We start from the raw sequence: 15,425 nt of genomic DNA, 5'->3' as shown, positions 1-15,425 counted from the left end.
CGCCGCCGCCGCCACAAAGGCGGCCGCCAAGGCGCCCTCCGCGGCCCGCGCAGCGCCGACCACAAATATGCCAAGTATCCGCGCTATTCGCGGCCTCTGCTCCCGTCCGCCGCGGCCGGAGAGGGGGAAGCGCGGTGCGCTGCCGCCGCCGCTGCCGCGCCGGGGCCTCACCTGGGCGCCGGGCGAGGCAGCAGCCTGCCCAGCCGCCCGCCCGGGGACCCTCGCTGCTAATTTTGGCTGCGCGGCTACAAGCGAAGCACAAAATTAGGCCAGACTGAAGCGCTCAAACGCACCGAGGCTTGGGGGAAGGGGAGAAGAGCGCCGAGCCAGGCGCTACCTGAAAAGAACATTATTACTTAAGTTACCCAAACGCTTGTGTTTCGAAACAGCCTGCAACCCCGGCCAGCGCTGCGAACGGCGATTCGAGCACCTTACGCTTTTGGCTGCGACCCCAGCAGCATCTTGGATCATCATGGCCTTTAATGTTCCACTAAACCAGTTGTACTTCGGGACAATAAAACTTTAAGACCTATCATAAAGGCAATTACTAGTCATTAATATCACGACACGTTTAGGTATTGTGCTCAAACTGTTCTGTAATGATTTGTGCTCAATCATACTGATGGTCTTGTTACAAATTAGGCTCCATTTTCAACTAGAAAAAGAAAAGAATGATACTTTTAGAGGAAAAATTACTGTCTCCTGGAAATTGTATCCATCTAAAATCTACAAAGTAAAAAACAATTAACACAGTGAATCTGCCAAAGCAGAAAGAGATTAAGCGATGATTTTATGTCATGTTTTTTTTTTTAATTATAATCGAAAAGGCCCCATACAATTGGTCTTTCAAACACCCAGACTGGTACTGCAGCTGATACTCTGCTGAAGCCATTAAAACAGGAGGAAAGAACATCAGACCTAAAAGCGCTGCAGTTTGACTTCGGCGATGCTGTAAACTCTGGAGGCCTCCTCATATCTTTCCCCTGCCGCCCTTTCTACCAGCCCCTCATTCTGAGGAAATCCAAACTCTGACTGTGAAAGAAACGTAGCCCTGGACTGGATTTGCAAAACAATTCACGAACCGTTTATCGAGTTTTGATAAGCGACCTGCGAATTGATCGGAGGTCAGCAAAAATTAAAAGTAGAATTTCCTCTGGCTGGATACTTCCCAGCAAATAGGGCACTGAAACTTGGTCCTCCTGCTCAGGGAAACAAGGCTCTTCTTGAAATTGTAGTAAACATTAAAAAAAAATCACCAATAAAAGGAAAAGCTTCATTTTCTTGAGGGCCTGAGTGAAGTGGGTATCTGTCTGGCGGGCTTCAGCGTTCTCAAAAGCCATGCAGAATATTTTTACATTTACAACTGTTTTCATGCATGCCATATCCACCTAATTTTGGGGCCACATTCTGCTGTCCTTCACACTAGTACCAAAGTAGAACAACTCCAGTGATGTCTCTGAGTTCACCCCAGCATATTTAAGAGCAGAATAAAGCCTTCTATGGTTATGGTGCTGTAAAACCTCACCAGTCTGCTCACCGTTTGAAACACCTATTTGCCCAGCATCTTTCAGACAAGAAGGCCACAATGCATGTAGCTAGCAAGTCTCAGCAGTTGCTATCGTCCCTCCAGCACCCAGTGGATAATTCCTGTCATACGAAGAGGGAGAGCAACTTCCGATATGAACTGTATACATATTATTTTGGAGCAATTCCATTAGGCCAAACTGTTCGTTACAAGGCTGGAAATATTTGTTGCGGGGGGGGGGGGGGGGGTTGCTCTGGATTTGTAACGCAGCAGAATCTGGCCCTCAGTAATTTTGCTGTGGATGCATCCAGCCTCGCAGGGCCTGCCCTCCGGAGCTCAAAGTCCACAGCAAGCTTACAGGCTCTGCGCTTGGGTGTGCGCACGCCGTCGCTGAGGCTGTAGGCATAATCGCAAACGCTTGCTAAATAAGCAGCTGGGCTTCATTCTCCTATCCAAGGCCCCAGTCTTCCCGTTTTATACTCCGCAGTAAAAGGCCTGAGCCTTTAACATATCAGTTCGGAGCTAGTATAATGCTACTGACTTTGTTAGGTTGCTCCAGTTTTACCTAGCGTAAGAGAAAACTCACACCCCTTCTGTTTCCTACTGTAACTCCCCGGGGCCCTTCTTGGCAGGAGTTTGTAGTCACGCTGTAACTCTGATTGTTCCTTCTAACACAACTAACACAACCTGCATCCACACTCAGAACAGCTCTCAACCGAGCATAGGTCATGGGACAAATCAACACGAGGGGAGTTCCTTCCTACGCTTTAAACACAGCAGAGGCTCCAGCCTCATCGGCACGAGGTTACACTACACAGGGCAAATAATCCCACCGCTGATTGCTTCTCAACTTGCCTTGCGTGTGATTTAATGAGACCTTTTGGGCCAGGAAAGTCAGCACTGCAGCTCCAAGAGCAATCTGAGCAGAAGGTGTCTACAAGGCCCGAACGCAGTTTGCCCAAACGTGTTGGTTAAGCAGAGAAGCAGCGGGCAAGCTAGCCCTGTACGGCTGCACGAGGAAGTGTGTTGGCAGAGGCCCCAGAACCGGCAGGAACGGGGGATCGGCTGTGTGCCTGCCAGGTGGAGTCACCCAAAATGCATCGCATTTCAGATCGGTGCCCGCAAGGTCTCCCCGGGAGGCATTAATGCAGGTGTGGCTGTGCAGCCCTAGCCTTCACGCAGGCCATAAAACAGCCCATCTGCTAAAACATGAAGATGATACATTAGAAGAGAAGGAACTGAACTGCATTTTTCTACGGGGGAATTGACCCGACGTTGGTCACATCCACAGTCCGCGCGCAGCCTTGCCTTACTGTCATTGAGCGGAGATGGTCGAAGCTTGCCTTTGCCATACTCAAAAACGCTCCTGTATTAAAAAAATAATTAACAAAAAGTCAAAGAATGGAAATATTGAGGGGTGGGGGGGAACATACAGAGGACTTCTGAGAGCAATTCATTAGAAATATTACAGATTGTCAGGTAATCTCTGGATATCAACATGTGCTAATTAGGAAACAACGGCAACCTTCAGCGTGCTGGAATGTCGGCATCTTTCGCTTTTTTCCTAACAGAAGCGGTGAAATGCTTCCTATGTTTCTAATTGCATCCTTGGCCTTTTTCCTTTTAATTGCAGTATGCATTAATACTGTGAGATTTCACCAGGTAATTGTAGGAACAAAACAGCTTCATTTTCTCTCTGAATGTTTTTGCTTTAGTGCATGCAGCAGTTGACAGACGAGCAGCTAACGTTGCCTACAGAGCTGGCAACTTTTTGCAAATAAAAATCCCGTCAGCACAGATAACCTGGGAGAAGCTAAACTAAGGGCCTGCCTATAGCCAGGGAGAGCACTTCCGCCGGAGCAGTGCTCCCCACCGAGCAGCGCAGGTCTCACCAGCGAGAGGTGAGCACCCTACAAGTGAAGACACATGAGTAAACGCCCCTGGACCTTGGGCCATCTCTGTTCGGGCCAGCTCGGGTGGCTGTACTTGCCTTCTGGCACCGGGCAGTGAGGATGCAATGGGAGCAGCCCTGGAGCAGCAGGAAGCAAGGCTGAAGAGCAGCCCCTAGACCCGCCGGGGCCAGCAGGCAGCAGATGCTGGAAAGCACAAAACACCATCCATTTTCTCAAGTGAGGCCTGGCCACAAATAAATAAAAAGCCTCCAAAAAAAATTGGGGTGATGGATTAGTGCAGTCTGCACCTGTACATTAGCAGGGGAAGCTGCACCTGTGGAAGCTGGGCTGCTTTGCTTTAGATTTCAGTTGGCTTTGGGTTGTTTTTTTTTTTTCTGGTGCAACTATTCCACTGTAATGAGGCTGCCACACATGTCCCAAGGCACAGAAGCCTCAGTTAAAACAGAAGGAATGCTCCCCCTTCTCACTCCAATTTTAGCTTTTTTTTTTTTTTTTAAAGTTTTCTGCTTGAGTTCACATTTTTCTTCTTTAATGTTTTTGTGGCAGTAGGAGAAACACCATTCCCTAGAATGCATAATATACTTAATTATCATTCTCCGTTAGTTCTCTAGGAAAAAAAAAACTACAGGAGAAATCAGTTTAATTAATGAGTATGACCAAATGCAACCTTAGTTCTAATGCAGTATCATATATGTCCAATTGGGCAGTTGATCTTCCTTGGGTAAAATGAACAGAGATGCAAAAAGCATGGAGCCTGTGAATCAATATTCTAAGCGCAACTAACCTCATTCGTATACTTATTCTAAGCATTTCTGCAGACTTTGATGCCAAGGTCTGTTCCCAAATACTGCTTTTGGCTTCAGTAATGCAGGATCAGACCCATAAAATCTAGGAATAGAAAGGTGTTTCTTGGCAGTACCAAGATTTGTACCATATGGTAAATTCATGAAATAATTAAAAAAATCCCCTCACTCACCACCTCCCAGCTAAGCATTCAAATAGTCCTACCTGGTACAACTTCCCAGAGTGTGCCAAGGACAAGAGTGGCAAGGTTTCATCTGAAAATGAGACTTGGTGATTTAGGTGCTTTTCAAAAGCGCTGCTCTTCACGTATTAAATTATTAAGGAAATATTATGGAACAGGATTATCAGGAAAGGAAAAAAAAATGCAACACGCATTAGCTGGCTTAGTCAGAGGAGGTTTTGCTGCATTCCTCACTCACGGGGACGGCTCCCTCCCTCCGTAATTCCCTGTGCACTCCCAGTCCTCCAGAGACTGCTAGCGTGCATCCTCCTTGCTCAGACCAAAACACTCTGTCTTCTGACAGACGCTCTCACTGCCTCCCATGACTGTATCCCCTCACATCCTTCTGCCTTTTCATAAGCATCCTTGCTCTTTCCCGAATCCCGCTTACGCTGTCTCACCTGCAAGATGTGCTTCATTTTTGACCCAGGCCAGACTGTTCACACCAAAGCGGTCTGTACCGCACACAGGCTCCTCAAGCAGTCTCAGCTTCCCACTCTAAAGACTTCCCTGCTTCTCAAGATACACCGGACTGTACTTTTCATTGAGCTAAGTTTTGAGCAATTCTGGGCTGTGAAATGATGCATTTACTTTTCTTTCCCTTTTAGGGCTCATTCTGTGGCCTCTGTCAAGAGCACAGCTCATTCTTTTCCAGAACACTTGGTTACTTTTTCAAGAGAGGCTTTGCTGATCTTCATCTAACGCTGGGGTCAGCGTATTAAGAGGAAAAAATCTGCAGGTAAAACTGAAGGCTCTGTTTTACAGCTGAGGAGGGAATACTTTTATTAAAGAAAAAACACAGAAATGACAGGGGAAAAACACAGAGAGAGTGGCCAGTCTTCAGGCCTAATTAACCACTGGTGTAAACAGATGTCACTGCAATCAAGCCAGAAGACTTAGGCCACCCACTAGCCCTGTGTACAACCCCAACACGATCCCCAAAATCTTACCGATATGGGGCTGTCAAACACGAGAGCCAGACGCACGCTTGGGTACAGAGGTCATCGTCATCTCCCCTACGCCCAAGGACTACCTGCTCCCAGCTCACCAAAGCAGAGTCACTCTAGTGATCTAGTTTGGCACATGGGCTGCTCACATCACAGCCCTTTTCTGAAACAGAGCTACTCCAGGGGACCTCTAAATGGAGCCGTACATTTCTGGAGCACAGATGCACCCCGCACTGCTCTGAGTGCGTTTGAAACCTGGAAGGGGGCTGTCTGCACCGGCAGGTCATCATAGGCTTAGCCCTGCTCAAGCCTGCTGAAATGCCAAAGGCTTGGCAGGTCCAAGGGGGCCACCAGCGGGATTTGACTAGCGGGCTATAGAGGTGGATACTCCTGCTCAGATTTGTCAGGTTAAAGAGTTGAACAACAGTATCAACGCGTTTGAGGCTGGGATGGCACAGCCAAAAAGGTTTTGTGGCTATGGTGCCGAGTGGGACGTTACAGAGCACTTTAAAACGTTACGGAGCATTTAAAGTCATGTTACTGGAGTCCAGTATGTTCAGGCTCAGATGCATTACCAGGAAAAATACATTTCAACTCTCATATACAGGAAAACATGAGTTTTTACATCAACATCCAAATGAATGCACCCATCTCTAGCTGCTTCTGCTGACAGGAATACCACCTGTATAGCGTATTAAGCTTTCATAATGTTTTTGAGGCTTGTTTAAACAAGCATTTTGTTTAAGCCTAGATTCCGCAATTCCTTAGAGCCTCTAGATTCAAGCAATGCTTACCAAGTGCAATACAGGCATTTTATTAATAGTCCAAATTTGCAATGATAAATCCTTCCTCCAGCTGCCATAAGTGCAAAATTTCTTATTGCCCATGTTATTCTGTACCCCTTTTGGACACAGTTAGTTTTCTGAGGGTCTAATTTAAAGTAAACAGTGAGTGACCTACACAACTTCTCCTTTAAAAAGAAAAAAAAACCAAAAAACAGAAGTTGAAGCTGCAGGACCAAATTTAGAAGAGAAAAAAAAGTAGCTGGCAAAAAAACTAGCACAAGAACATCAAATGTAGCATAAACTCCCACTGCCATTCTGTTCCACTACAAATAAATGGAGACCATATAGAACTGAACTCATTGAGTCAACGCAGTGAATGTACAAGTCTTTCAATTTTAACCCTTACAAAAATGTGCCATTTCTTAAATTATGTGCAAAGAAGAGATTAAAAAAGAGTGAATGAGTACATCAGATGCTTTTACTGACTGTGCCTGTGGTAATGATTCATTTTCCTTCTCTACATTCCCTCACTAACACAGCTAAGAGTCAGCAAAAGCCCATACTGTATACGCAGGTAAACAGACCATGGGTGAAGTATGCATTTTTCAGCTCTACCTAAAACCACCCCTGTAACGGTCAGAAATACATTCTAACTTATGAAAGAAAAAAGGGAACTGCACCAATTAATTTAGGTTTGCCTCTAACCTTTTTTATGCTCTCACTTTAAAGGCACCTCTTCATTTTTAGTGACCACTAGCCAAAGGCTAAAAGAGTTTTCCCCCCTAAGTAGTATTCCAAAGCAGAGGTGAAACACTAAAGCTCTGCAAACCCACCCAGTATTTTGGATCTACCACCAGGACAGGGGAGGCAGCTCCTCTGTCTGGTCACCCCCGCCTCTCTCCTACTCCAGCGCAGGCCAGGATTCGCAGGAAGGAGAGGCACTACGTTGCGGGCAGGGTGGCGTGGAGCTAGGAAAGCAGATGCTGCAGGTGGCATGCTGCTCCCTGAGCCTGGCGGCTCTCAGAGACAGGCACAAGCAGCTCTCTCAAACAGTAGTAACGCTCCCTTTTTTGTACTTTAGCCATGGAGGCAGGGGAGAAAAGAGGAGACAAGATGGGATGCAGAGAGGGAAAGGCCAAGGGCAAGGAGTAGACTCAACAAACAAGGAGGAAGAGCTGCGTCCCCATCAACGGTGCTGCTGCCCAGTCTGGCGAGTTCTCTGGTTTCACCTCTGGATAGCAGCTGGAGAAGAAAACACCACGAGGTAAATCACAGAAGCTGTCCCTGCTTCTTCTCCCTGTCATGGACTTTCCCACCACAAATGGATGATCAGAAGGCTCCCAAACCCCCCTCTTACAAAGACATCCACCTGCCTGCAGAGATCCATCTTCACAACCTGCCTGCCAGAGTGGCCAGCAACCTGGAGCTTCACTCAAAGGCACTGGCATATTTGTAATAGCTGAGCAGAAATAGCCACCTTCTGGGAGAGATTCCCAGCCAGGGGCTGGCCAAGGCCATGAGGCATCATTGCCCGTGTCCTAGCTCATGCCCGGGTGGATTTGCTAATCATCCACACCCAGGGGACATTGCTTGTGTGTTTCCTGCTAAGTCAAAAAGTCAGAATAAGCCCCGGTTACTGTCCTTATATGCCTACACCTAAAATCCAGTGTTGTTAATCTTCCTGTTAAAACTTTTTTCAACCCTCTCTTCTGCTAGCTTTCCTTAACCAAATGTTCAGTCCAGGCCATAAGGGCAACAGTAGAAGTTAAGCAGATGTCAAGTGATGATAACTGGACCCTACGCACACACACAGATGCTATTGCCATGCAAGGCAGCAGCCAGAAACCTCTTTTTGCTGACACTGTTCTCCAGAGGCAACCTTTTCTCACCTGAGCAGCTAAGAAAGTGCAAGTGCTGCTCTCCTACTCGTAGGAAAAACTGCCCCCAAGAACGCCAGCGTGTTGCTCTTACCAGCGAGAGCAGGGGCCCCACATTTGTTTTGGTTTGTTTTGGTTTTAAAACCAGAACAATATAAAACTAACCACGTCCGTTAGGAAAACATTGTCTTCCATGAGATGTTCAGGTGAAAGACCTCAGACTCCCAATGTATTTCTGGTAGCTCTCACAGCTGATGTGGGCAAAACAATGGGAAGAAAATTCCTTTTTTTTTTAATTTAGCAAAGATTCACCTTAAATAAATGGAAGCAGGGAGATCTTGAAATAAGCCTTAACAAGTTTTAATCACACTTTTTCTTTTTGCGAGCTAGCCGTCATTCAGTAGCTAGGTGGTTCTAAATAAAGAACTCTAGTCAACAACAGGAAATAACTCCCACAGAAAAAAAAAAGGGCAGAATACAAACTCTCAGCAACTCTTGCACATAGCTCACAACGGCCTTTTGTTCCATGCACGTTAAGTCTAAAATCTTTACTTTTCAGGACATGTTCTTGCTCTTTCTAAGTAATTAAATGTTTTCTTGCTGCAAGTGTGGCTCCCTTGCTTGCCTTTCTCCCAAAACCATCACGTCGAAGAATCAGAAAATCAGAAGCTATTCTCATGTCATTTAATAACTAGGAGCATCCTAGGGGTGCCACATGGTGACCAGGGGGTTCAAATTTTACTTTTTTGGGGGGTGGAGGGGCTTGCACTGTTGCGTGCTCAGCTTGAGACAGTTTATAGGCTTCTTAACGTTCAGAAACCACTTAATGTTCAGCAAGTACAGAGCACCTGGTCTGCGGGGAGGGGGATAAAGGAGAAACCACACATCTCTAGGCACTTCAAAAAAAAAAAAAAAAAACCTCAGGCTACTATCTAGAATCGTCTGCTTTTAAATTATACAAGATGTTATGGGCCAATGCCTGCAAACACTACCTGCAAAGACTACTCGTCTCCTTCTTCTCACAGCCTTCCCGAATGCAGCAGAACAGCCTGGCACGGGGATCTGAACCTGCAGTAAGATAAATGCCACAGCCGACAACATGCAGGAAGCACAGACTGCCCTTCCAAAGGAAACATTTTCAGCTGTGACCCCAGGATTTCTGGAGTTTCTACAATTCAGATTAACCTGCCAGGGCTGACAGGCTACTCCTGCTTCGTTGCACTGGTTAGACGGAGGGGAACAAGCACGTCCCCACTGATGCCATTCTGCCACCCTCCTTCTCCACCCAGCCTGCAGCTCATCCTCTTGGTAGGAAAACAGCAAAAGTGCCTGGCTACGTGGGAGAGCTGAGCTGTGAGCAGAGCTGGTTGGAGCTGAATGTGCTCAAGCCTTTTTGGGCAGGAGAGAGCGAGAAGAGGCTACACCTTGTTCTCCACAAGACAAGGTGCTTTGACACGCTCTAGGAAGAAATCCTATCTAGTACAGATTCAGGCAGAAGGGTGACGAGGATAAAAGGCTTTCAGAGATACTGGAAAGCAGGCTGGGAACAAAAGAAGCAAGGACCAGCCTGGAAGAGAACATAAGCCTACAATTAACAAGTAAGAAACTTAGACATACCAGCTCTTGATGGATGAGAAACTACAGGAATATTAGAAGGAGGAGGGGAAAAAAAAACCCAAACACAACAAGAGTTTGTTCTGGTTAAACTTCAGGCTGTGAAATACAGTCTAAAGCTGCTTTCACAGGAGTCTGTCTAGCCTACACTGCCCACAATACCTACACAAATAGCTCTATATTCTCGTAACAGGGCATTCAGGAAAACCAGCTTTAACAATCTGTACCTTTTTTTTTTTTTTTTTTTTTAATTCCTTAAAGTTTTCGTTTGTGGTCTGCTGCTGTCAACAACTTAGCTCTTCCATTAGCTGGCATTTGGGAACACATCTCAATCCTACCACAGCTTCCAGTTTAGGCTGAACGTAGATGATGTCAGTCTTCAAGAAAGGGGATGAAGCCCACTCTGCCCCATGGAAACTTACCCTGCAGTCCCTCCCGGAAAGGTGGGATTGTCCCCTCAGTGGAGGAGGGCAACTCCAGAACAAGCACGTTGCAGACTCAGGCCAGACTCTGCCATCCCTATTTTCACTCACCAGACACACCTTAGTTTATAAGAAACAGGAGGAGACTGTTCCCATAGCTTCTTTAGGAACACTTCTAGAATTTGTGACAATTATCTTCTGGAGTAAGAACACATAGGTACCAGATTTCAGAGGCCACTTGATTCCAGCATCTTTCTATCAAACACTTAACATGATTTGATCACCTTACAACCTACCTCTAAAGCCAATTTTCATTTTAGAAATAAGCCTTATTCAAATTATACATCTGCAAGAATTGAGGTTTCAGATCCAGACTGGGTTTTTGCAACTGGAATATGTGAGCTAGCTCGGCATGCATGTGCATGCGCATTTGTGTCACCAGAAGTTTACAGGAAGACCAAATCAAATTTGCTTCGTAATGCAAAACGAACATGCAGACTGGAGCAACTCCACATTCAAACGTAGCCCAGAATAAGTCTTCATGGTTGTAATACAAAGTCAGCAAAAGTAGGTTCAAACCTGAACCTGCCATTATAGCCTCTTCTGATTTCAAAAAGACGACGCTGCTGATCAGTCCAGACTCCTCCTGAACTTTCAGAAAGGAAGAAAAATCAACAAGGCAAAGTACCAAACAGAAGGTGCCCCACCGTTTCCCGGTTCTCACCCATTAGATGAAATACTACAACCATTTCAGTGCAAGCAGCATGCTTTAAAAGATGTAGTCTCTCTCTCGCTCTTTCTCTCTCACTCAATGATATTTCTGCCCACGTGCACTGACACATACAGTGTCTAACAAGGCTGTGATTCATTTTCAGTTCTAGTCATGCTCACAAGTGATGTAGCACACTCGCTGTGCCTTCAGGATCTGCGTAATTTAGCTTCATTTTCTCTGCCCCCACCCTGCATTAAGTGAAGTTCCAACAAAGCCAAGTCATCTCCCACCAACTCACCCTCCCACCTGCTTGGGGGATGTGTACAGCAGGAATCTGATGAATAATAATAATAAAAAAAAAATCAGAAGAAAAAGAAGGGGATGAGAGATACCACGAGTTGTTAGAAAGCTTTCTAACATCTACAGGGAGTGAATAATAATAATAATGGGATGTATAGTACAGGATCACTGAAGAAGCTGCATCAATCCTGAATCACCCCACCTAACGCGTTAAAACAGTAATGTGTCTTACATCATGAATATCATGCATGTTCATGCTACAAAATAAGACTGACCCATTAAATCATATGATTTATAAAGGCAAACACTTCACCAGCCTCTCCCACAGTAACCCAGTAGTCATCATTCACTTGTCCTGTTGCAGTGACTTTGACCAAGCACGAACGCCAGCAAAAGCCTTTATTGTGTCGCATCTATAAACCTCTTGCCTCCCGTGGCTACTATCCATCATGAGTTACATGTGGTGGTTTTGCGATACAAATCACAAGCTGCTTCTGAGCTAAACTCCATGTATTTGAGGCATGAGGCCAAGCTCGAACAAAGTGAAAGACGGGCTTTCTATTTGATAAATCTCATTATATCACTGGCATTCAAAATACATCTCAGATGCAGAAATGCATTACAAAGTAGTTCTACAGTTACTCAGAAGAGCCAAGATGCTTTAACATGTAAGTTAAAAAGTGTTTACACCCCCATCACACTAACTTTTCTAACTCTCTCTCCCCACCCTCAACCTGGAACTATGTTTTGATGGAATAGAAATCTTGATTTTTGAAAGAAAGAAAAACAAGTCAACTGTATTTCTTTAGCAAAAGTCCCCAGACAAGCATGAGTCACTGCAGACTCCTTGAAGCAGATGTTGGTGATCTGCATGACTTCCTTAATCCCTAAGCAATGACACCAGGAAGGAAGAATTAGCAGCAAAAGCTGGAAGGTGCTTCAACATGGTAGATATAATTACTGACAGGGCCACCATCACCACACTGGGAAAGAGCTACAGCAAACTAAGAGGACACATAAGGCCCGTCTCCATTCACATGAAACACGTGTCCGAGGCTCCCCACCAAACCAGAGAAACCTGCCAGCTACACAGACTCCCATGTTGCTGACCCCTATCCATGATCAACACGAGCAAGCCAGAGCAGAGATTAAATTCCCTGCCTGCTGTAGGGACCCATCTCCTGCTCCTCGCTCGCTAACGGGTCACTCCATTTGGCCTCGCTGCTTGCCAGCGTGCTTACTTGCATCTCCCTGGCTCTGGCACACTTACCCACACTTGCAAAGGCAGAGCCCAAGAGGACACCTGAATTTTGGGCCATCCCAGGCCTGTCCAAGCCCGATGGTTGGAGAAGCTGGAGTTCTTCCCCCTGCCTTCCCACCAACCCTCTCTTTTCTGCCAGAACAAGCCAGCCTGAGCTGGTCAGAAACCTAAGAAATACGATGAAATTTCCTTGCGGTCTTTTGTTCTCCTCCTGAGAAGCTCTCAACTCTATCCAAAGGATAGATGGAGGAGTGACCACAGCCAGGATGGGCTTGACATATACCATACATGACTGTGAAGGAACCACACCATCCTGTGGGGCTGTCTGACACGACGAAGGGCTCTGGGAACTCTGAAACATTAGGAGGAGGGTAGTTCCTGGGCTGGATTGGGAGTATCGGATCAGGCAAGGAAAGCAGCTGGCTGTCACTTTAGTGGACAGACTACTACTGCCTCATTTTGCAAATTGAAGAAATGAAGCACAGGGAAACTACGGGATGGCTAGTAGAAGCTTACTGTGGAAATGAAAGCCAAATCCACGTATTTTGATTTCCAGAGCGTTCAAGACAAGTCCAGCCTTCTTCATCCACAAAGTCACATTGTAAACGTCCTCAGGGCAGGGCCTGTACCTCTCATTTGCTTTACTTCTGTGGCTTTCAATCTTTCCTGGTTTGTAGATCCGTTCACGCTTTCCAATAGGGATATGCATTTAAACTTGCAGACAACTGGCTTGCTCTCCCCAGCTTTTCTGCACATCTTACACGTAGCCTGTGGACTGTAGTGAGCTGAAAACCGTGGTCTCTTCTCTGTGGGCCCTGCTGCAGACTCCCACGCGTCCCTCACTTCCCGCTGATTACTGCACACTTTAGAAGTCAGTAGCAGATATTTTCAAAGTAGCCCTAACTCAGTCTAGTTGCCCTGATTCAAGACGAAAGCTCAGAGCTTCCCTGTCATTTCAGTATTTCCCATCTCAGGGTATGGGAGTTGTTGATCTCCCACATGAAAATGCATTATGCTGTCAGCCCAGCCTAAGGGCTGTTATTTAATTTACTTGAGGAGGTAAGTGAAAGCCCCTTCATGCAAATGCTTACAATGTGATCCGGAAAACAGCAGGTGTAATTAGATAAAATGGCAGCAAAGCCCACCAGGGAAATAATGTTAATTTATGAGGATTTTCCTTTTCACCTCCCTCTCAGCAAGATTTGAAGCCAAGGGAAAAAAAAAAAAAAATCAGAATGCACCTCCATGATATATCTCTTGGTGAAGCAGAACAACAGGAGAGCCATCGCAGTAGCAGGATTGGCAATCCCTGCTCCTAAGCGATGAAGTGCTGAAAGCAAAAAACTGCTCGGTCACTGTCATAAACTATTCCCAGTGGAGACATAATGAGCCAGCACCCCTAAACTTCACACCATCTCCTGACCATGGCCTAACCGGGCAACGTAGAAGATTACTCACATGATAAAGCCATCACTGCAATCCCCTCCCCCTAATAATAATAATAATAATAATAATAATAACAAATCAGTGCCATTTTGCAAGTCTTCAGGGCAGATCTGGCATTTCTTTCCCTCAAAAACATCCACCAAAGGAGTTTGACCAGACTTTGTCACAGCACCATCGCTAAAGCAAGCGCGCTGGAGCACGGCACACTCAGCGCACGGGTGCAGCTCAGTGCTACAAGCGGCAACGAAGGTCTCGCAGGGGCCTCGGGAAAGCCACAGCTCTGCCTCTCGGCTTGCTGGCGGTTCCCTCCCCCCCAGAAGCCGGCCAGGAAAGTCCCCTCCTGACGGCTGACCTGCCACTACGAGGATGGATTTTAGCTAGCCAACGTGCTCCTGGCTATTAGGAAGGAGAGGCATTTTTTGTTACTGAGTAATTACTCTTTGCGAAATGGCTTACATCCCTACTTGATTAGGTCACAACCCACTGTGAACAAACTGATGTAACAGAGATATCTTTAACCTGCTAAATTAAGGCATACTTTCTCAATATAGAAAGCTTCATTGAAGCCGTGCACGGGGCACTTAGTGAAGGCATCTCGGCCCAACGTGTAGCATTAACAAGCAAAGGACTGGTGAGACTCAGAGCCAACCTGCACCCGTCCCACTTGCACATTCACCAAAAAACAGCTGTCTGGTTTGCTTGCTGTGAGGGTACTAAATGACTCAAAGTGATCACAGTCGTTTGACACCAGCAGTTAAATACGTAATGGCAATAATCTGATGACATGCATGGCAGGAAAGAGGAGATTTTTTTCTTTCTTTGCTGTTTAAGAACTTCCCTATACTTTCCCCCCAAATAAAAAAGAGAAGGCCTCTTCCTCTAGGCAGGGATACACTTGTTAAAGCAATCAGAAATGCACAAAGTTATTTTTTATACACAGCACAGACACCTGCATTGTAAGTGCCAGCATTGCCACAGCCAGGCTTCCCAAAACACAGCCCAAGGAAGCCCCCCAAAATGACCATTATTTGCAGCCAGCCTAGGTCACACGGCAAATAGGTCTGATTATGATTCTCTCCTTTGCCCAGCCAAAACCCCCCGAGCTTTAATGTCCCTCCACAAAAAAGCCTTCAGCCGCCTGGAGAGCAGCAGCTTCACCACCATTTCTATCACGTTACTCATCGTAGCACACCGGGTTTGCTTAAAAGCAAACCAAATTCCCCAAGCCTGTAACTACCAATGACTTCCCGATTTTGGAACGTGCCCTTCTATTAAAAAGGGAGCCATTTGCTTTATGGACCATGGCCTTCATCTTTCCAACAGTTATGCCCGTGCTTAGCAGGAGCACGCGAACCCTTCAATCCAGTGTAAGCACTTGTAGACGTGGGGCCAACAATTCCTGTGGCAGTTAAAAACACATTATACAAGTATGATGGAAAAACATGACTGCGACGCAAAACCTACCCTCCTCTTCCCATTTCGGGGGGGCTAGGGGAAACACTCACGATGTAAATATATGTGGCGAGGGGGCCTGGATAGAGCGAGCGCTATTAACAGCTTTATACCACATTGGCTTTTTAAGTCTGGAAACCGACTGGG

At 46.2% G+C, this 15,425-nt stretch overlaps 1 protein-coding gene across 1 annotated transcript in view; it reads right to left on the bottom strand.

The window, feature by feature from the left end:
• The window catches only part of SERTAD2 (SERTA domain containing 2), a 79,785-nt gene that overhangs the window by 19,553 nt on the left and 44,807 nt on the right, over positions 1-15,425 (bottom strand). The gene's annotated exons all lie outside the window — the stretch shown is intronic.

Source organism: Apteryx mantelli, chromosome 3 (genome assembly GCF_036417845.1).
Source record: "Apteryx mantelli isolate bAptMan1 chromosome 3, bAptMan1.hap1, whole genome shotgun sequence".
Classification (NCBI taxonomy): domain Eukaryota; kingdom Metazoa; phylum Chordata; class Aves; order Apterygiformes; family Apterygidae; genus Apteryx; species Apteryx mantelli.
This window is presented reverse-complemented; position numbering and strand designations above follow the sequence as displayed.